Source organism: Lissotriton vulgaris, chromosome 6 (assembly GCF_964263255.1).
Source record: "Lissotriton vulgaris chromosome 6, aLisVul1.2, whole genome shotgun sequence".
NCBI lineage: Eukaryota > Metazoa > Chordata > Amphibia > Caudata > Salamandridae > Lissotriton > Lissotriton vulgaris.
The window spans coordinates 588594027-588616779 of NC_141694.1; the positions used below are offsets into that span (position 1 = coordinate 588594027).

The 22753-nt window shown below is 44.6% G+C and overlaps 1 protein-coding gene across 1 annotated transcript in view; it reads left to right on the top strand.

The window, feature by feature from the left end:
• Positions 1 to 22753, top strand: part of HTR1E (5-hydroxytryptamine receptor 1E) — a 1214090-nt gene that overhangs the window by 847030 nt on the left and 344307 nt on the right. The gene's annotated exons all lie outside the window — the stretch shown is intronic.

Sequence of the window (22753 nt, forward strand, 5' to 3'; positions counted from 1 at the left end):
AGGTCCTGAATAGGCATTCTAATTCCGAACAATAGTTCGTATGGGCTGAAACCTTTTAGAGAATTTCTTGGCATGTTGTTAAGACTAGTCTGGACACTTATTAAATGTTTGACCCACCCAGCGCCTGAACCTAATACCTTCGCTGCTATAGATTGCTTTATGTCCCGGTTTTTTCTTTCTACCACACTATTCCCTTCGGGGTGAGACGGACAAGAATACCGCAACCCAATTCCCATGCTAGCCATGGCCTCCCTATAAGCTCGAGAGCTGAAAGCAGGACCCTGGTCAGAATAGAACGTGGTAATTGCGTATGTGCCGATAAAGACTCGCAAATCTTTTATAACCGTTCTAGCGTCAGCCGAGCGCTGGAGGCCTCATTTTTTAAGTGCTTTTCGTCTTAATGGTGTACACTGGGACGCGTTTCTCTTCTTTGATTGCGCAGATAGACCGCCTTATGCTGTCCAGAAGGGATCCTGAAACTACACTGGCCTGTTCATTACTGCGATCTCTGTTGCAGTTTTCACAATTTTGAGCAAAACATTGAATATCTATACTCATTCCTGGCCACCAGTACTCTGATTGTAATTCTTTCAGAGAAACCTTAATTGTTTGGTGTCTCAGACCCAACCCCATGTGTGCTTCCAGTAAGAGGAAGCCCCTCCTGCTCCTGTTTGGAATTACTCTGTCCCCCACTCCAGGGATTCGAGCAAAAGGAACGGAGTTTGCATCTATTACGTATGCATAATTGAGTGGATAGTTTACGGGTAGTGCTGCACAGTCGCCTTTTACGGTCGTTTTTACTGCCAGCATGGTTTCCCCGTCAATGTATTTATCTGTACGCTTTTTTGTGGCTACGGAAGCCGGTTTAGTTACTTCCGCTATGGCTGTATTAGCCAATGAATTCCCTGCAACGTGAACGCCATCACGTTGAAGACTCTGTGCGTGAATCACGTGAGTCTTTTGTAGTTCTTTACTTAAAAGAGCTACCTCGTTCCAGAGCAATTTATGCTTTATTGTGGCACCTGTGTCATCTTTGTAGTCGTTTTCAATCCAACTCTGCAGCTTATTGTTTTAAGAGTTGACGCAAAAATGAGAATCGCACACGATAAGTGTCGGGAATTCACGTTCTGCATTTTCAAGCGCCATCTTTAAAGATCTGATTTCAGTTCTCTGAACCGAACAGTTTCTCACAGATTCAGTTTTTGTTACTTTCGGTCTGAATTTACCGCACAGCCAACGACCTTTAATGATCGCACACGCTGCATTGTAGGTTTTGCTCTCTACGTTGAAATGCTGTACAAAGCTATCTGTATAGATTATACAGGCATATTGTGGGAGAGGCAGAATTTCGATTGGCAGAGGATATTCTTCTTCATATACTAAATCATTCAGTTCTTCGAATTGCGGGGCGAAATAGTATTTCACGTCTTCCGCTCCTAGAGAATCTATGCACTGTATCCATTTCGGATCCAGTGACACTGTAGGCAGGTTTACTGGGCTGAATAGCGCTTCGAAGGCGGATTCCGCTGTAAGGATATTAATCCGTTTGCCGTGTGCTAGTTCTCTTTCATTTGCTAATGCGATTTGCACTGCGTTCACAGTTCTTTCTGTGTGACTGAATGTTTTTACAGCTTGTGTGTACAAGTGAGATTTAATTGAAATTGGTACCTTTTCTCCCTCATAAGAGGTCAGGTACGTGAATCCGCATCTTCCTGGGATGACTCGGATTACAAGATCGCGTGTATTGTCACGTGTATCTAATTTTGTTTTTGCTAACATGTCTGTTTGCAGTGATCTCAAAATTTCTGTGTGTTTTTTTGTCCAATTGATTTGTTTAAAATCAGGTTTAATTAGTTCGTAGAGAGGTTTAACCTTCTCTGCGTAATTTAGAATGTAAGTTCTTCCGAAATTCAGAAAACCTAGTATGGATTGTAAATTCTTCAGTGTTTTAGGAGCTTGGAGTACAGCGCACTTCTCTAAGAAGTTGTCCGCTAGGCTTTTCCCTTCACTTGATAATTCGTACCCTAAAAATAGTACTGTCAGATGGGCAATTCGGGACTTTTTAAAGTTGAATTTGTAACCCTCTGCTGCGAACCCAAGTATAATGGTGTTCACTCTTTTCAAGTGAGTATCCAAGTCGTCGTCTGTGAGATAAATATCATCTACGTAAGATAATGCTTCATCATCATAGATTTGTAGTAACTCTGTTACCCTAGCTGAGAATAGTCCTGGGCTGTTCTTGAACCTCTGTGGGAGTCGACAGAATTTTTTCTGCGACCCAAATGCAGAGAAAACAGTCAAGTATCTGCTTTCTGGTGCAATGTTTTGACAAAAGAAACCATTAGAAATGTCTAATGTCGTTTTATATTTTTTCCTAACTATATTATTCATTAGGGCTGCACTATGCGAGTTTTGTACTGCAAAAGTTTTGCAACATGTATTAAGATGTCTGTAGTCCAAAACTAGATGATATGAATTGTCTGGCTTGGAGACAGGAAACAAAGGATTGTTCATTTGAGAGGTGCATGTTTCAATCACCCCCTGGTATTCAAGTTGATCTAAAATCTCCCTGACTTGTTTTTTAGCTTCTTGCTTTATGGGATACTGCCGTTGGGCAGTTGGTTCACTTTTTAGTTGGATTTTGTGAGGAGTTGAGTCCTCATCCCATCCTACATGATTTTTATATAATGCAGGTGCCTGGGCCACTGCCCATTTCCTTGCATATGTATATTTTTTGTGAATCGGAATGTGATTTGAGAAGGCAGGCATAATCACTTCTTCGCCACGAGGGCACTCCCTAACAAACTCTGGGGGCCAATCTTTTTCAGCTAACAGAATATCATAGCCTTTTGAGAGCTTATCCCAAAATAGACTCTTAATTTTCCTAGTCTTATCACCCTCTATACGCAATGTAATTTCGTATATTTTATGGGGCTCGCTAAGTCTGGTGTCGGCAGTTTCAACCTGAATGTACTCATTCGTGTCCACTGTCTCCAGATGACTCATCAAGATCTTGCGCGCTATACTGATCTCTGCTGCACTGTCCAACATTGCCAATGCCCACTCCCCGTTTTTCAACTGTGTCCTCAGTATTCTCGGCATGGTTGATTACTCTAATACTGGCTACCTTCTTTTTCTGAAATTGAGATTTTTTACTCTGAGCAGGTTCCTTGTCTTTGGACTTGGTGTGCTCTCCTGGGTCTGACCGTCCTCTTCTTTCCGAATTCTGTGGAAAAGATCGAGAGGGACGTGTATCAATACTTTGATATCTATCAGGTTTTTTTAGATTATCCCTATTTCTAAGGTTATATCTTTTCTCAGAGGGCTCCCTCTGGGGAGACTGGCGTTCTCGAGTCGGAGTTCTTTCCCTCCGTCGAGGAGACCTTCCTCTGGACTGGAATACTTTTTCCTTGGGAGTGGATTGTTTATTTCCATCCCAGCTCATTTTAGGAGTGTTTAAATTATTTTTAATAAATAATTTTTCAGGATTTTCGAGCAGTTGGGGCTTAGCTGGTTTTCCACCCAAGCTGTCTCTACCTAATTCTTCATAGCATTTGTTAATTCTCCTATGTTAAATAAGAGTTCTTCTTTTGACATTTTTAAAATGTCAGGATGTGGTGTGTAGCTGGCTAGAACCGGCCACGTTGCTCCTGGTCTACCTAGTGGACCGAGCCTAGTTATGTGATCATTGTGTTTTAGGGCGCCATAAACCAGAGCAGATGCTCTTGAAATTTAAGTGGAATTTCAATCTCCTCGAAAGGAGCGTACTCTTCCGGAGGTTTCTCTATTTTGTAATAGTGAAACTCTTTTGTTCTAGCGTTTACCGCTGGAAAGTTTATCCATGAATAGAATACCTCTGTCTGCCGATACTCGTGAGCCTCTATCACGAAAATTACTGTACCACCTTGAGGTGTCAGTCCGTTTTCTATAAGTTTTAAAGTTATAGATCTTCTTAAGTGGACCGGGATGATAATAGCATCCGGGTCTGTCTGTTCGGGACCTTGCTGAGTCGCATCTACTGCGGCCCCAGTGGTTCCGTTTTCTCCTGGCATTGTAAAAATGCAAGGTTTGCAGAGTAGGTCTCCAAGGAGACAAAGATTAGGTGCACAATATTTTGGAACACTGTATCCTTCAACGTTGAATAAACCAGAGCTTTACATAGGAATCTCTTCCTACTAAGGTCGGGCGGATTTTAACCTTTCACCCACTCCAGACGTCTATTGGAGTATTTACGGGAGAAAGGGGTCTGTGTGAAATATGCACGACTGAGTTACTCTAACGTCTTGCGTTAGTTTATCGCCTTACCAAACGTTGGGCGCCATGTAGTGTAGTTCCTAGTTTCACACTAGGCCCTGCGCATTGGAATAACATAAACAGTAGTATCGACGTGGAACTGCGGATATTCCAGGCCTCCACTGACTATGCTAAACTTAATTGGGTGTGTCACCAACTAGCTCAGAGGTCACTGGAAACTTTCTTCTCTGCATGGGAAGTGATCAGCTTCCCTGGCACAGACAAGAAGGGATTCAGCTTTCCAACAACCGTGCAACATGACAACTTTGCTCCTCAGATCAAGAGTCAATCTCTAGGGTCGTGTGAAACAATAGACAGGTATTTCACTCAGTCAGTTTAGTGCAGTTTACTTTCACGATATGTAGAGAATAGAGAGACGGGCGTTTGTAAATAAAGGGTTAACATTTATTGAACAGTCTTTCTTCTCATACAAGAGAAATGTATTGCCACAATTGCAAGACTTGTTATGATAAAAAGTACGTACAGTAAGATAAGTATTGCGAAATAGAACTGTAAAAGCATTGATATGGTTTCTTAGCCATACAATGGTTTAAAAGTAATAAAACATATATACAGTCATATATACATTAGGCTAAAATACTCAACTGGTGCTTCTAACTATGCCTACCCCAGTGTGCCTGACCTAAGCCTAACACGTGGAAGGGGAGTAAGTAAGTAGCTTTAAGTTAAGTTGGTTTTGCCAAGGTTTGCTTCAAGAATTCTCATCTAAGGGTTTAGTCAACACCATACCTCTGAATAGAATGATGGAGGTTTGGTATCTCCTTCAGGGGAAGCTCGATATCCCTGTCACCCGCAAGGGTAGACCGGAAACGCCGGAGCTGGATTTCTCTGCACGAGAAAGGCAGCGGCTCTTCTTCAGCGCGTCGAGAGGAGGAGGCGGGGGACAGCGTCCGCGGGCAGCTGGAATCTGCTAGGCTCTTCGGAGAGGGACGGCTGTTCAGCTCCTAAGCATACCACACCATCGTTCGCGCTTTAGCAGCGATAATGGTATCAGTAGCTTCACCACCACAGGGACAGCAGGCTGCAGCGACAGGGTGCTAGCTTCACCAACACGGGGTCTTGCAGACAGCTAGCAACAGTACAACAGCTCATTGCTTAAGGCAACGTTGGTAGTATTTATACCTGACAGGTGCCGGGTTTGACGCAAGTTTGCTGGACATAAGACGTCAATTAAAGATGTCACTAGGAAGTGATAGCTATCAGTTGCTCATTAGAGTTCTATTACTAATCAAAACAAAGCAAGGGGGATTTCCCAGTTTGCTGAGTTTTTATCTTGTTGAAGAACTCGGAGTGTTAATCTAGGAATATCAGATAGTGACTTCTGCTCTGTCATTGCACTAATTGGTTGCAAAGGAAGTGGCAGAGAGAGATATCCTTGAACGTGGCTCTGTTCGTGTGAGGTCAGAGATGACTTTCTGAATATCGCACTTGAACGGTTATGCCAATATAGGGAATAAATGGATTTATAGCCGAATAGGGGCATAAGGTCACAGTATCGATCAGGAACCTAGATAAACACGCAACAGTATCAGAAGAAAAAGGACCGCAGTGATCTAAATAAACGCACCCCAGTGGTTTATTAGAAATGTACAACTGTGTCTGAGGCGGACGCGCAGCAGTTGAAGGCTTAATCTGCTGGCAAATGTCACATTGAAGGACATAATCGCGCGTCTGTTTGTACAGTCCCCGACACCAGAACCTCTGTTGTAGCTGAGTTACAGTGGCCGAGACGCCCGCATGCGCAGACGCCACACCTTCATGAGCCGCTGTAATCAAAGAAGCCCTGCGATCCGAGTTGGGAATTAAACGTTCGCCAACTTCAGGAATTTTCACATAAGGAACCTTATCGGGACTTAAGTGGTATGTGTATTTAGAAGGGAACCCCGCAGGATATTTACTTCCCTTCTCAGTAGCAGCAACCGCTGCCAAGATGTCATCATCTATCTTACTTTTGGACCTCGTGACTGCTGCAACTAAGTATTTCGATACTGCAGACTTCGCTGCCTCATCAGCAAGCGAATTTCCGACAGCGTGGACCCCCACGCGCTGATGGCCAAGAGTATGAATTACAAACACGAGCGGCAACTTCTCTTTGAGTTCTGCCACTCGGACCCAGATCATCTTATGTTTTATAGTGCTACCTTTGGAATCACGAAATTCATTCTGAATCCAAAAGAACAAGTTCTCATTGTAAGACTGGACACAGTAGTAAGAGTCACTTACGACCAAAGTCGTCACACTCGGATCTGCGTACTCCAATGCAAGCATCAGAGCACGAAGCTCAGCCAATTGTGCGGTGCAGTCCCCAAGCGTCTGCACAACACTGGACTTGAATTCATCGTTCACCATGGCACCGACCACAATGGCGCAAGCGGAAACGTAGGCATGTTTAGAGCCATGCGCAACCTGCGCTGAACCATCAGTGTAAATGATGCAATGGAAATCCTCCAACGGCCGCATTGCTAAAGGAGCAGGATGAACAAACTCATACTTTAAGAACTCCTGCGACCGTAACGTGCCGTCAAAAATAAACGTGACATCCTGGGATGACAAGGATGCAGCCCATTGAATCCACCAAGGGTGCAAAGCTTTAGAATTAGGTACACTGGCTTTCGTAACTGCCTCCAAGGCAGGACACGGGGTAACAACCAACATGCGCTTTCCCTGTGACAGGGCACGTTCCTTAAGAATGGCCATCTGCACAGCCGTCAAAACTTTCTCCACAGTGGAAAAACGCAATTCAGCCAAAGTGTACAGGTGTGACTTGTAAGCCATAGGTACTGTATCTCCTTCATTAAAAGTTAGGTACGTGAAACCTACCGTCCCCGGGACAATTCTTATCACCAGGTTGGTTTGATTATCACGAGTCTGTAAGTATTCAGAAGCGAGCAAGTCAGCTTGCAAAAACTGCAGAATAGCCGAATGCTCAGGCAGCCAGCATGATTTGGAAAAAGATGGTTGTATCAAAGCCTACAAAGGCTTGATACGCTGGGCATATTCCGGAATGTATGTCCTCCCGAAATTCAAAAAGCCCAGTAAAAATTGTAATTTTTTCAGTGTTGTCGGAGAGCCCAACTGAGCGCACTTCTCCAGGAAGTGAGGAGCCAATCCTTTTCCTTTATTAGTTAGTTCATAGCCTAGAAACAACACTGTGTATTCTGCAATGTGCGATTTTGCAAAATTAAATTTGTAACCCATGTCTGCAAAGTTACAAATAATACTGTTCACTCGACACAGATGCTCCCAAAGTTCGTCGTCTGTGAGATAGATATCATCCACATAGGAACAAGCATCTGGGTCGATCCTCTTCAACAGAGAGACAATGCGTGCGGAAAATACGCCAGGACTATTCTTATAGCCCATTGGAAGACGCCGAAACATTTTTTGGACCCCGCCGCATGTGAAAGAAGTCCATTGGGAACTTAGACTGTCCAATGAATGGGCATAAAAACCATTGGAAATGTCAAGCGTGGTTTTGAACCGCTTACGCACAAGACTATTTACAAGGGCAGAGCAGTGAGTATTCTGTACTGCACAGTTACGGCAATGCGAGTTTAAATGCCGGTAATCCAAAACCAAACGGTAAGAGCGTCCGGTTTGTTCACAGTAAAAAGAGGGTTATTCATCTGTGACACACACGTTTCAATTACACCTTGATATTCCAATTGTTCAAGGATCGCTTCGACCGAAGCTTTGGCTTCACGTCGTATGGGATACTGAGGTTGAGGCTGCGTCTGAGACCGTAAAGGAATCTCGTGATTCGGGGACAATTTATCCCAGCCACACTGATTATGGTACACAGTCGGTGCAAGCGCCTGAGCCCACTCTTCTGCAAAGTGCAGCGCTTCCACTCTCGAAACTGTGTTCGTGAAACTGGGGAGGATCACCTCCTCCCCTCTTGGAGCTGCAAGCACAAAAGGTGGGGGCCAGTCAGCCTCCGAAAGCAAAATGTCATATGTAGACGAAAGATTTTCCCAAAATACCCCTTTAACGGTACGCTGTATGTCACCTTCAATTAACAGGACAATTTCAAAAAGTCTATCAGGGGGAGCAACTCTTGTATCTGCTGTTTCAATCACAACATAAGTGTCAGTCGCTGTCACCTTCAGTAGTGGATGGAGGGCCTCTCTCACTATGGTAATCTCCGCCGCGCTGTCCAGCAAGGTCAGAGCCCAAGTCAGATTCCGAAGCCTCGTTCTCACAATCTGGGGCATATCGATGCGCTGTCAAGGCTGCGACTTTCTTCTTGGCAAACTGCGGTCTCTGAGGCATAGAGCCCTCCTGCTTGTCTGCACCGTTGCGCGGGCGGGGCTGACCACGTCCTTGCTGGCCACCCCGGCCCCTGCCGCCCCCTCCACCACCGGTTGACGGAGCCGATGAGTCCTGAAAGCAACAAGGAGAGCGTTGGTCAGAAGCCTGAAAACATTCAGGTGTCTTAATCATCGCGCAGTCGCGCAAATCATAAACACGTTCCGACTGCGCAGGCAACGGAGACGCATGGGCGTGAAACCTGTGTTTGTTGTTGTTGTTGTTGCTTACCCTGATTCTGTTTTTTAGGCCAATTTTGTTTTTTGGACTTGGGCTGAGCGTTCGCGTCCGAAGACTGACCCTGGGGCTGCTTTTTCTCCTTATCAGAAAAAGTCTTAAGACCCTTGGCATTGCGACCAACCATTTTATAGGCTGCCACAATTATCCTCGCCAACTGACGGGGTTTGTCCGCTTTGGGAATTAACGCCAAGGCGTTAGCCACCTGGAAGTTCACTGCATCCCACTTGACATTCGCAAGGATCAGATCGCAACCCACCTCAAAGGAGCCACACAGGCGCATACCCAACTCAACCGCTGACTCCGGTCCATGATCATCTTGAACACGTTTAAGGACCGCAGACAGGTTGGACATAGACGGGGAGCCAAAGCACCTCGAATAGACTGCTGCAAAAGTCTTACCCCATGTTTCACAGTCAACAAGCTCAGGGGCCAAATCTTTCGGCAAACTAAGCGTAAGAATCCGGTGTTTCTCACCAGGATTCGTATTAGGAAACACTGCCTCCAGCTGGTCGAATTTCCTGGCAAGCCAGAAAGGAAAGTCATCCTTATCCTGGGGCTTCTTGCCCATTACGGAATTCACCATGACAGGACTGATTTTCAAACCAGCCTGACCTGCTTGAAGCTGCGCACCCCTAGGTGCTGCGCCTTGAACATTACGACTCGTGTAATGAACAAGTGCCCTAATCACTTTAACCGCGACTTCGTGAAGACGTCGCAGGTCACCCACGTTACAAGTGGCGCGATTAGGGTGAGGAGTAAATCCAGCCAAAGCGGGCCAAGGTGTGCCCGGAATGGACAAAGGACCTAACCTCGGAGCAGTTAAAGCGCGTGGTAGGGCGCCACCAAACCAAACTCCATGCTGCCAAACATCAATAGGTACTTCCTGTGCTCTGTACGGAGCATACGCAGCAGGTACAGCTGACAGAGTGTACGAGTGGAACACACCAGAATTCACGTCCACCGCCGGAAATGTCACCCACGAATAAAACAGTTCGTAAGGGTAAGCATGTTCCGCACTCACCACCAGAACCACAGCCAAGCCTTCCAAAGGGACATCATAAGCCCGCAAATGGTCCCGCACCGCAATGCGACTATGCAGCGGGATGTCCACGGCTTGTGCCATGACTGCACAGGAACGCGAAAAAACAAAGATTACTTTGTAGCACAACTGGGTTGTAATTCAAGGAAACCGTTTTTAGATACATTCAAGCTTGAAAAGACCCATTTCAAAATAGGTAGGTTTTTCCGACACCGCCGTTTTGCGGAAACGGGAATGAAGGAGTTAAGGATTGAATGATATACTACTCGAGTGTCATGATATAAGGCCAACAACCGTTGGGCGCCATGTAGCAGGGTTTCCGTTCTCCCACAGAACTGTGCACAGAGATCTAGAACCTGGGTGAATTAGGATGACCCAAAACTCACCTTAGTATCAGAAATCCCCTTACCGAGCTAGCTACAGTGTCTCATTGGTCATAACAAACTCCCAATGACTTAGACAAACCAGAACATGAACTTAGGGTACCTCAGGTATCGTGGAACACATGAACACTCTTTCGCTTTATAATCATTTCAAACCACAACAGGGAGTAAAAGAACACACATGCAAGTTTGAAATATTTATTTTTCAATGCAAGGTTCTCAAACGCAGTATCTTATATAATACCAACATACATATTATAAAAATCAGAGTTATCAGCATAGTCACTAGTCCATAGTAAGCGAACGGTGATAGCATATTATAATGCAAAATCTATAGAAATTTGTATCACCTATATTTCGCGCACCCTATTTAGCATACTATATTATATCTAAGAAGGTCTCATTTGGGTTTTTAGCAGGGCGGGCCCATACCTCTAAATGTCAGCAGAAGAAGATCACATCATCAGCTACCAACTCTCTCCATGCGAAGCAACATCAAGTGTGTTTTTGCATTCTCAGTAACTCTATCTTAAACCCGCGTAGAGCCCAATGTTGGCAGCAACATTATTTGTGTTATGTCTAATGTGGTGCGAGGATCAGGCCTCCCAGCAACCTTGTGTTAGGTTATTCTTAGAGGCTATAGATCTCAGTGTGCAGACAGTGTACCAAGTGTACCAGGCACGACTGATATCAGAGCAATAACATATTATTCTCAATAAATCACATCTTTCGTCTAGGTTGAAAGCTACAATAATAATTATGTGCCGTGTGCAAACTGAAGCCGAAGGAAAATATGTCGTTTAAACATTTAATAAGCTCATGCTAACTTAACACAATATATAGAAAAGCATTAACTATATGACACAGGGCTAGGTTTGGGTTTTGGGTTACTGGGGTATTTGTTTTTTAGGGTTTTGGGGTATAGGGGTATTTTTAGGTTTCAAGGGTAGGTTTGGGTTTTGGTGTACATGGGTATTTTTAGGTTTCAGGGGTATGTTTGGGTTTTGGGGTACAGGGGTATTTTTAGGGTTTAGGGCTAGGTTTGGGTTTTGGGGTACAGGGGTATTTATAGGGTTCAGGCATAGGTTTGGGTTTTGGGGTATAGGGGTATTTTTAGGGTTCAGGGGTATTTTTGGGTTTTGGGGTACATGGGTATTTTTAGGTTTATGGGGTAGATTTGGGTTTTGGGGTACAAGGGTATTTTTAGGGTTCAGGGGTAGGTTTGGGTTTTGGGGTACAGGGGTATTTTTAGGGTTCAGGGGTAGGTTTGGGTTTGGGGGTACAGGGGTATTTTTAGGGTTCAGGGCTAGGTTTGGGTTTTTCGGTACAGGGGTATTTTTAGGGTTCAGGGGTATTTTTAGGGTTCAGGGGTATTTTTGGGTTTTGGGGTTCAGGGGTTTTTTTGGGTTTTGGGGTACAGGGGTATTTTTAGGTTTCACCTGGTTGTGGATTGACTGTCTGAATTTGAAAGCAATAGGATCTGGGAATTGTCTTGAGCCAGGGGAGGCGGTGAGACAGCAACAGGCTGACCTCCATCTGGAGTGTAGGGGGAGGAGTAACCCCGAGAGGTGAAGAGGCCTGGGTTGTAGCCATAAAACAATTACCAGCTGACTGAGTGAGAATCCTGAACCCCACTAAAAAAAGGAAGAAGGTGTCACTGACAGGGAGGCACTCAGAACTGGTTGGAACAGGGGTCAGTGCCCCCTTGAACACAAAGACTTCGCTGCCATTGAACTTTAGAGAATGGCTTGATCAAGATTGAACAAGACTGGAGCTACTTCGTGGTCTAGAGGAACCTTTGCCAAAGAAGAAGCAACTGAAGAGACTGAAGGAAAGGACTGACCCTTGCTGTGTGTTCTAGGGCTGGCCTGCAGTTTACTGGTTTAACCAAGGAAAGGCTAAAGGAACTTTACTGTGTGCGGTGTCCCCCTGCTTGAAAGAACTTTGCTGTGCTGTGTCATGAAGTAACTTATCCCCAAGGGCCCAAAATGAGCTGGCTCCCTGTTGCAGAAACACAGAAACACAAAAGTTTCCAGGAGAGTCTCAGCGGCGCTGTGTGCGTGTGCTTTTTGCAGCCTGAGACCCTCGTAAGGAGTGCCCTGTTATCGTGGGCACCTGGAGTCCAAGCACAGCTCAGCGACGCTGTGTGCGTGTGCTTTTTGCCACCTGAATCCTTTGTGAGGATCGTCCTGTTATCGTGTGCACCGGAATCCAAGTGATTCTCAGTGGCGCTGTGTGCATGTGCTTTGTGCAGCCTGAGACCCTTTTAAGACCTTTTTAAGGATTGCCTTGCTAACGTGCACACCCAGAATCCCAGTGAATTTCAGCAATGCTGTGTGCATGTGCTTTGTGAAGCCTGGGACCTTCGTGTGTAGTGTAGTTCCTATATTCCGAATAGGCTCTGCGCATTGGAATAATATATTCTATAGATGTGACATAGGACTGAGGTCAGTATGTCTCTATCGAATATTCTAAACTTAATTATAAGTGCCAGCTGGCTCAGAGGTCACTAGAAACTTTCTTGAATACACAAGAAGGGATTCATTTCTGACAACAGCATAAACATGACAACTTTGTTTCCCAAGAATGAGAAAGTATCTTCAGAGTCGTGGAAACAATAGATAACTATTTTATTCAGTCAATTGTGCATGCTTTGTTTCTACAGAGTTGCATAGAAATAGAGAGACTGGCATTTCAATAAAAGGGGTTTATTGAACAGTCTTCTTTCTTATGCAAGAGAGGTGAACTGCTACAATCTTTAAACAGGATGCAAAGTATAATGCATACAGCGTAAACAGTAGTATAAAATAATACTGTAATAGCATTGTCGAGTGCAATGACATATAAAAATACATACATAAATAACACAGGCTAAAATACCCAACTGGTGCTTCTAAAATACGCCTACCCCAATGTACCTAACCCAGGTCTAGTAGGAGGGAAGAAGTAAGTGTGGTCTTTAGCATAGGTTTAGTTTTTGCCAAGAATTGCCAAAGATTTCTCTAGGTTCTAATCAGCTCCATACCTTTGAATGAGAGAGGTTGGTATCTCTTTCACTAGCTGGATATTTCACACCCCGTAAGGGGAGTCAGAAACACTGGAGCTGGATTTCTCGGCAGAGGAGGGCAGCTTCTGATCAGTGCATCAGCTGGAGTGCTGGCTTCCTTCGGCACTTGCAGTAGCGAGCTGCGTCGTGCAAGTAGGTAGTCGAACTGCACCGAACCACACCGATCTTTGCCATAGCAAGTGAAGGTATATTTATACCTTGAAGGTGTTTAGGAATGCCAGCTTTGATGTAAAGTCAGGCATATGAACGTCATGGAGGAACCCCTAAGGAATAGATGGTCATGCATAATAATGAGTTTCTTGGAGAAATCAATATCCAGGCTAGGGGAAGTCCCTTCTGCTTAAGAGTCTGTTTTTCCAAGAAATCGTTGTGACGTTGATTAACGGATGGAAGTAGCCATGCCTGTATTTGGGCTGTATGGACTATGCCTAAATAAGGACTGGATTTCTATGCCTATATAAGGGCAATATGAATTGTACCTATATAAGGGCATGAATCGGGAAAATGCATACGGAATCTAATAATTTAAATAGCCGCACAACACGTGAGGATTGCCTTGTAATCATGCACCCATAATCCAAGTGAGTCTCAGCGATGCTGTGTGTGTGTGCTTGGTGCAGCCTAAGACCTTTGTGAGGATTTCCTTGTTATTGTGCACCCGGTATTAAAGTGAGTAACAGCAACACTGTATGTGTGTTCTTCATGCACCCTGAGACCTTCCTGAGGAGTGCCCGGTGATCGTGCACCCGAATCTCAAGTAAATCTCAGCAACGCTGTGTGCGTGTGCCCATTGGCAGCCTGAGATCTTCGTAGCAGTAGCGGCCCAGATCTGCAGCCCGGGAGGAGCTGAGCCGCTAGCCCAAGCCCGTTGTTGCCAATTCACAAAGATTGCATCTGAGGCCCAAGTCGCTGGAAGAGGAGAGTGAGGTCACCCCCCCCCCAGGTAACGTGTGTTGATGCCTGGGGCAGGGTGCGGGCTCGGAGGGAGACACTCTCGGCCTCTCTCTCATTCCGGCAGCTCAAGCCTCTGATTCGGCTCGTATCGCTGCCCTTACTGGGCAAGGGAGTGGCAGTACCGGGGCCGGAGTGCGGAGCTGCACTTTAAGTTATACCATACCCGTGTTGGGAGCAACTGTTGACAGAGGATAACTGTGAATCAGCACGAGTGGCAGAGAGACTGCCTAAGGCACCGTGATTGGTGCTGGAATGTATTACGCATTACTTTATTTCTGCATAACGGAGTACCTGATTGTCTTAATTACATATTGCATCATTTCTGCATAACGAACTACCTGATTAGTGTATTGTGCATTGCATTATTCCTGCATAATGAACTACCTGATTGGTGTATTACACATGGCATTATTGCCGCATAACAACCTACCTGATTGTCGTATGATGTATTGCATTGTTTCTGCATAACGAACTACCTCATTAGTGTATTATATTGCATTATTCCTGCATAACAAACTACCTGAGTAGAGTATTAACTTTGTTACATAAGGTAGCAGTTAGGAAGACTGGGCTAACATTATTCTGTTTGAGTTTTGTTGTTTAGGGATGTCACAAAATATTGTTTCTTCTTCCTTTTTCAGTTATGTGGTCTTTGGTATAAAGATACAGGGGTTAGAAGCATGTTTTAGGTGTTGTTTATTTATTATTTTATAAACTGTATAGAGTCAGGAAATATCAAAATCATATTTGATTTTTTTGCTATGTTTGAATCTTTCACTGACAGGAAGAATTTAGGTTTCATTAGAATCTTTCCAAATATGTACCATCACACTTACCCACAGAGAATGAGTAAAAAAACCTTGATACATCAACCTCCTTTTCCAGTGAGTCAGTATTGATAGTAGGTGAATTGCCAAATGTCCAAGGCTTTAAACATTCAATGCAAGGTATCGTGACAGGTATATGTGAAACGAGTGCAGTCACAAAGCATCTGGGATACTGGTGAAAACAGGACACCAGACTTTTGGAAAACAAGGAACATAGTGTCACTTGGAATCCTGCTGCAAAAAGTTCTTACCAAGTTCAACAAAGATTAGAGTGATATTGTTTGTATTTATAGCCATTCAGCTACGTATATGAAAAAGATGTGTTATCACCTGTCAAAATCTATACCTGAGCTGAAGTGCTTCCCTGTAAGAGATCCTTGCCACTTGTTAAATGGTATGCTGAAAGCATTGTAACAATCTTCGGAGTTAATTAACAATGCTATTGACTTTTTAGTCCATTCTGGTGCACGGTTTTGTTATGCACGGTAACTAAAATGCAAATATTTCTCTATTTGTGCATTGTGTGGCATCCAAGAAAGAATCATCCCAACTGTGTCACTTAGCTGGTAGTTCTCAGTCCTAGAGGCCATGAATGCTATATTATCCATGTGGCAACCATTTACAGACCTTTTGCTGAGTGATGATACCAAAGGCAAGAAATGTGAGGATCTTTGGTCACATATTAATAGTGATTTGAAAAAAAGTACACTATACTGCATGTTTTGATTTTTACAGAAAAACATGTCTGCTGTAGTGGACATAATAAGAAATTAGAGTCTGAAGACAACCTTGTCTACCTAGTGTTCAGCATAATTGGTGTAGATGTGAAATATCTCCTTGAGAGTAGGCTGGGCAACACTTTTAGTGACTTTGGCACTGCAACATGTTCCATGTTAGAGTGCTTGCCACCTTGGTAAGCAAGGAAATGTTGAGGAGCAATTCAGAAACTTTTATTTTGCAAACTATGGGAAATAGCCCTTTACCAACCATGTCATTTGAAGCCAATGAAGCCTCACTGTGGTAATCTGCACAAGTTATAGATCCCTTCCGTAAAGGGAAATGTTCTCCAGAGTTCCAAAAGTGCTGCCTTATTTTTGACCACTTCAATAACTCTGAGGGCAAATGCGTCCAGTTCAACGCACATCTTGCAGAACCTGTCACAGAGGATCACAATCTTCAGGTGCATCAGTATTGGCATGGAAAGCTATGTCAGTGGCCAGAGTTAGCAAATTGTGTACTGGCTATTTTGACGTTGCCTGTTTCAAGTGCCAATGTTGAAGAGGGCCTTTTCACAGATAAAACTTTTCATGGGAAGGAAAGAGCGAGTGTGCATGACCAAGACTCACTGAAGAAGTATTGTTTCATGTATTATGATAAGTTGGATTTGTAAAAATATAGTTGGACCTCATATACACTGTACATAAACTGTCTGTATACCATGTACTATTGCTGCAGAAAGCAAGCAATAATAAAAGCAAAAAGTTCCATTAACACCGTAAAAACACTGTTTCTGTTGTTTTTAAAAACGCAAAAATGTATAGTCACTGATAACCACTGTTTTTAAGGTATTGAAATCAATTGAAAACATTGAAAACCCCCCACCATAATTTACCCAAAATAGAAACTGAAAACAGGAAAGCCTACCTACAGGGGTGGCCCGACAAGAAATGCCTGAGTGCAGAGCACAGGAAGTTCTTTGAAGTGCCAGAAGAATTATCCATCTGAGACCAGGGCATCTTTCTGCTAAGAGGAGATAAAGTAGTTACGCCCACCTCCTTGGTGTCACAACTGCTCTCCATCCTGCACTTAGGCATTGTAAAAACAAAACCTTGGGTGAAACAAACGTACTGGTCGCCAGCAATGGGCAGCCAGATTGAAAGGCACGTCAGAGAAAGCACGCAATGTCAAAATGCTGACAAGTTCCAAAACTTGATCCGACCGTTCTTAGAAAAGTTTGACAACCCAGCAAACCCATGGGAGGAGTTGTCTATAGATATCCTCAGTCCAGTGCTAGACGCACAAGGAGTCCAGAAATATGTGGTTGTGCTCGTGGACAGATATTCCAAATGGCCGAGATTGACATACAAGCGGACAATCCGGACATGGACACTGAGACGGTGCTGAAGTTTCTCGCAGCCACCCTCCTGAGGGAAGGTATTCCACGTTCCATCCTAAGTGACAACTGGCCCCAGTTCACGTCCGAAAAGTGGAATGCCTACATGAGAAGGAACGGAATCAAGGTCAAGCATAGGTCAGTATATCACCCGGACGGTAATGGCTTAGCTGAAAGGTTTAACAGGGTCATCATAAGGTCAGTACAATCGGCAATCGGCATGGGCAAGAACTGGGAAACGGAGTTGAGGAACATGCTGTGGGCATACAGGATCAACCCGACCAGCACGGGTTACAGTCCCTTCAAAATTCTCAGGGGACGGGATCCTTTCACCAAGGACAATGTAGCATAGAAGGAATGCACCATAGTGAGTAAATGGTCCCCAGCAGTTGTCCACCTCAATTTAGAAAGGGCGCAAAGAGTGTACACAGAACACTTCAATAAACGACGTAATGTGAAGGAGACCGCATTAGAGAGAGGAGAGTGGGTCTGAGTCAAACTAGCCTAACTGAGAAGAAAAGGGGACAGCAAGTTCAGCGCACCCATGCAAGTGAAGGAGGTTTATAACAGAGCTGCCTTATTGAGTGATGGAAAGGTCTGGTCCCAGGATCGCATGTCCAAGTGCAACAAGATACTGCAGTGGACAAAAGCAGAGGGGTCACAGTCAGAACACCACTCCGATAACCATTCAGAGATCCTCCCTTCAGGGGGAGAGAAGGCAACCTCTGGGGATGTCTCGAGCGAAATGGGGGCTGCAGAAAGGGATGACCAAGACCCACAGGAACACCTGGAAGGTCCAAGCGAAGTGACAATGAAAGGTAGGCCCACAAGTGGAGATAGATGAGGGCCGAGAACTGCCAGAGAAGACACAGGGAATGCCTCCAACACCCCTGTGAGATGTACTCGCGCAGGCAGGACAGTGGTAAGACCGGCTAGGTACAGAGACTATGAGATGGGAGAGTGAATGTGCAGGGAAGCAGATAGACTTTGGGACATGATCATTCATTGTGTGATTAGTTGTCAAAGGGGGGAAATATGTAGTGTTGCACTCTAGTCTATGAATCCTGACGTAGCGACACAGAGCGTGACCGCCATATTGGCAGACAGCACGGAGCCTGCGATTATAGTGTACGTGGCTCCCGGCGCTCTCTGCACTTTGTAAGCTAAATAAACATGTTACAATTCACCTGAGCCTCTACCTCATATATGGTAACCTCTCACTCTACAACAGCTAATTCTATCTGCAGCCAAAACCTAAAAAGAATCATGAATTCCAGAATGCTTTTCGAATTCCACATACAATATTATGTATTGTGAATCTGAAAATGGGATACATAGGTACATAAACAAATAAATAAAGTATCATTTGATACTAAGGTATGAAAGTAGACATGCGCATAAAAAGCATAAGCCGCCACAGTGTCTACAATCTAGTTCACTCCAATCGTCAGTGTACTATGGCGATATGACAATGGTGGGGATGCATTTGTGCTATCGACCACATCCCATATAGGTTGTCCGTCTCCATAGGCAAGGTCAGAAAATTCCCTGTGCCTAAAGTACATACTTAGGGGCAGATATACAAGCCCCTTGAGCCGTTTTTACGCAGCTGTTGCGTCACTTTTGTGACGCAGCGGTGGCGCAAAAGATGCGCCATGGTGCGGGGTATTTACAACGTGACACATCTCCCAGATGCGTCACGTTGTAAAGACCTGTGCCAGAAGATGCGTACCATCACAGGTGGAGGCGTTCCGGCGCAGGAACGCCCCCCTAAAGTGGCTGAGTGAAATCTACAAGATTTCACTCACTCACTTTTGGGCCCATGCTGCGTCAAAACCCTGCGCCTGCTTGAAGCAGGCATAAGGATTGACGCAGCATTGTGCACATAGGACCCCCCTGATCATTGCTGGAGCTGCGTCGCGCTTGCGACGCAACTCCAGCAATGCGCTGCTTTTACGGCACAGATGCGTGATGCATCTGTGCCGTTTTTGCCCCATGGTGCGCCGCATTGTAAATACGGCGCTTCAAGGGTGGCGGAGCTGCGGCGCACAATTACTGACGCATCCCTGCCGATATGCAGGGATGCGCCAGTAATTGTAAATCTGCCCCTAAGTTTAAAACAGCAGCATGCTGTCTGCTCCATAAATGTGTTGAAGCTAAAATTTCAAACTAATTGCCTGATTTAGAGATTGATGGGTGTCCATCTTATTATAAGTGCATTGCGTCTTGGTGGATGGGATATTCGCCACATTTGATCTGTAGAGCCCGTCCACCAAACTGTAAACCATGTCCTACGTTTCATCTTTGAAAAAGGGAGTTTTTTGTCCCTCTGGTCCTTGTCCCAGGCACATAACAGTAACCCCTTTGCTTCCGGTCTTTGAGAAGAACAAATTGGTGATGAATACTTAGGGCCAGATGTAGGTAGCCCTTTACCGATCGGAATCGGCCGAAAATACCGATTTTCGGCCGTTTCCGATCGGTAAAGGGCTATTGAGATGTAGGGGCACATTTTCGGTAATTTTACCGAATCGGTATCATTACCGAATCGGTAAATTTACCGATTCGGTAATATGTACCGAATCGGTAAAATAATTACCGATTCGGTAATATTTACCGATTCGGTAAAATTACCGAAAATGCAATGTAGGTAGGCAATGTACCTTGTGCACATGGCTTACCGAATCGGTATTTTACCATGGAATACAAATCCATGGTAAAATACCGATTCCGGTGTGCATGCACATGTGTGCATGCACACCTATGTCATGTGACAGGCAGACCTGCCCTTAGGGCAGGTCTGCCTGCCACATGGCACCTGTGCCGGTTTTGGGGGTGCCAGAGGGTGTCAAAGTGAAACCCTCTGCACCCTTGTGAATTCTTTAATTACCGATTCGGTAAATACCGAATCGGTAATGCCTAATCATTCCTATGGGCTTCAAAGCCCATAGGAATGAATGGGCATTACGATTCGGTATTTACCGAATCGGTAATTAAAGAATTGCTAAGGATTCGGTAACGAATCCAGATGTTGGGACCTACATACCATTTACCGATTTTGAAATACCGAATCGGTAGGATTCGGTATTTCAAAATCGGTAAATGGGATTTACCTACATCGGGCCCTTAGTGCCTAAACTGCAACTATATACAGGGTGTACTGTCGCAAAGGAATAAACAATCTGGCCAGATTTAGTTGAACAGCCATGAGTTAAGCTTCTTAGTTTGAATCTATTCTCAGAGACAGAGGTAACAAATGTCTGTGTTTAGATGCTAGAGAGAAAAAGAAACATAAGCATACCCTGCTGGGGACGACTAAGGGATCTCAGGGACACATATAAGATGAAATGCCCATGAATAAATAGAAGGCCTTCTGTATTGAGGACATCACAAATGCATAGAGATTATAATATAGCCACTTTGCAACCAGAAGTTATAGTAATAATGTACGATGGCCAGAAACGCAAGGATGTGCAGCAGGTTAAGCGGTATTTTGCACACATGAACCCTATAGCTGAGATAGTCAGAAAGGCATAAATACACAGATTTGCTGTCGTCCATTCTAGATAGGCTAGACAACTACCTTTCCAGCAGTCAAGATGTAGTAAAAGAATAGGTGTTATGTAACATCCTGATGTGAAACCATCAGGGTGAGACTATCTTATAAATCTGCCCCGCAAAGATAAAGGCATTTTAAAAATAAATCCATCCTTCCTGGTATAGTAAATTGAAACAGGCCCATTCATAGCCTCGTTCATCTTTCTCCTTCGCCTGTATCCCATTCTTTCTACTGATCTGTTTGGAGTGCAGTCGCCCCACGATGACATCACTCAGAGAGAGTCTTGACAGAGCATTCCTGTGTACCCTTTCTATGGAAGACACATCCAGGTGTTCTTGCAGCTCCCCTGTGAGTCAGCATCAGAGATCTGCCTTCTATGGAAAGAGCATTTCCTTGTGGTTCCTCTGAAGCAGCTCTAGTTATTGTTTAACATCGCCACCCACGGTTGAGTTTGTTTAGTAAATCGATGCAGTGATAGGTTGGTCTGTCACCATGGAGGAACAGCTTTGATACCGGTCAGAAACACATACGGTTCTTGAGAACTGCCACCCTAGAGACATCAACATGGGACTGCACACAAAATGTAACATTGGTAACTGGATTATAAATAGCTCACCTGGAAGATGGACACACACAGTTTTCATTGGCACTGCCTGCAGAGAGATGCAGGCGCAAGGTGTGCGGCAGGTGCTGCAGCATATCAAAACTGGAGGCAGATCAGAAAGAGAATGAAAAACAATGAGGTCTTTCAATAAGCTTTCATTTTATGCAGCATCAGCAGTTTGTTCCTGTTCAGGTGAAAACTTAGTGGTAATTAGGCGAACTACCTTCAACAAGCATTGCACATTGCTTGGCATGCATATGTAAGTTTATATTATGTGGCTTCAAAGAGATGTCCTCTGCTAACAAACCTTTGCCACTCTTGTGATTGATCCGATGCAAAATGAAGGATTGAAGCACTTAAAATGCACCAATGTAAAAACATAATATTTTTTAAATTTGCAAATAAAAAAAAGAATCCTTATTTTCAGTTGCGCCTTTTATTAATTGTGGAATGTGGTGGCAGGCAAGTTTCAAAGTATGGTGAAGCAGCAAACCAATACACATTTATTTTTCCATTTTGTGTGCGAATGGGTAAAGCCATACCGAAACATTGTCTCTTTTAAATTTCTGCTGTTTATGAAGAAACATTGTTCAAATGTATTCATATATTTATTAATATTGCATCAGAATGCATATAATGTCTCTAGCTACCATCTCATCCTCCTCCTACCTCCTCCCATAAACACATGCCTTCAGCTCAAAGTTGTTTCCTTATTTCCTGCATGCATTTGTTCAGTAACATTACGAGACTTTAGAACCCCTATAATTTTAGTTAGCTGATGCCCCTGGCCAGCTCACCCCGTTAGAAAATGGCTCCAGCACCACTGGCGAGATAGGCTTCTTGAAGCTCGTCACCGCCCCTACTATCTGCTTACTGAAGCTCGTCACTGACCCTACGATCTGCTTCCTGAAGCTCTTCACTGACTCTACGATCTGCTTCCTGAAGCTCGCCACTACTATCTGCTTCCTGAAGCTCGTCACTGCCCCTGCTATCTGCTCCCTGAAGCTTGTCATTGCCCCTACTATCTGCTTCCTGAAGCTCGTCACTGCCCCTGCTATCTGCTTCCTGAAGGTCGCCACTGCCCCTGCTATCAACTTCCTGAAGCTCGTCACTACCCCTGCTATCTGCTCCCTGAAACTTGTCACTGCCCCTGCTATCTGCTTCCTGGAGCTCATCACTGCCCCTGCTATCTGCTTCCTGAAGCTCGTCACTGCCCCTACTATCTGCTTCCTGGAGCTCATCACGGACCCTACTATCTTCTTCCTGAAGCTTGTCTCTGCCCCTGCTACCTGCTTCCTGGAGCTCTTCACTGCCCCTACTATCTGTTTCCTGAAGCTCGTCTCTGCCC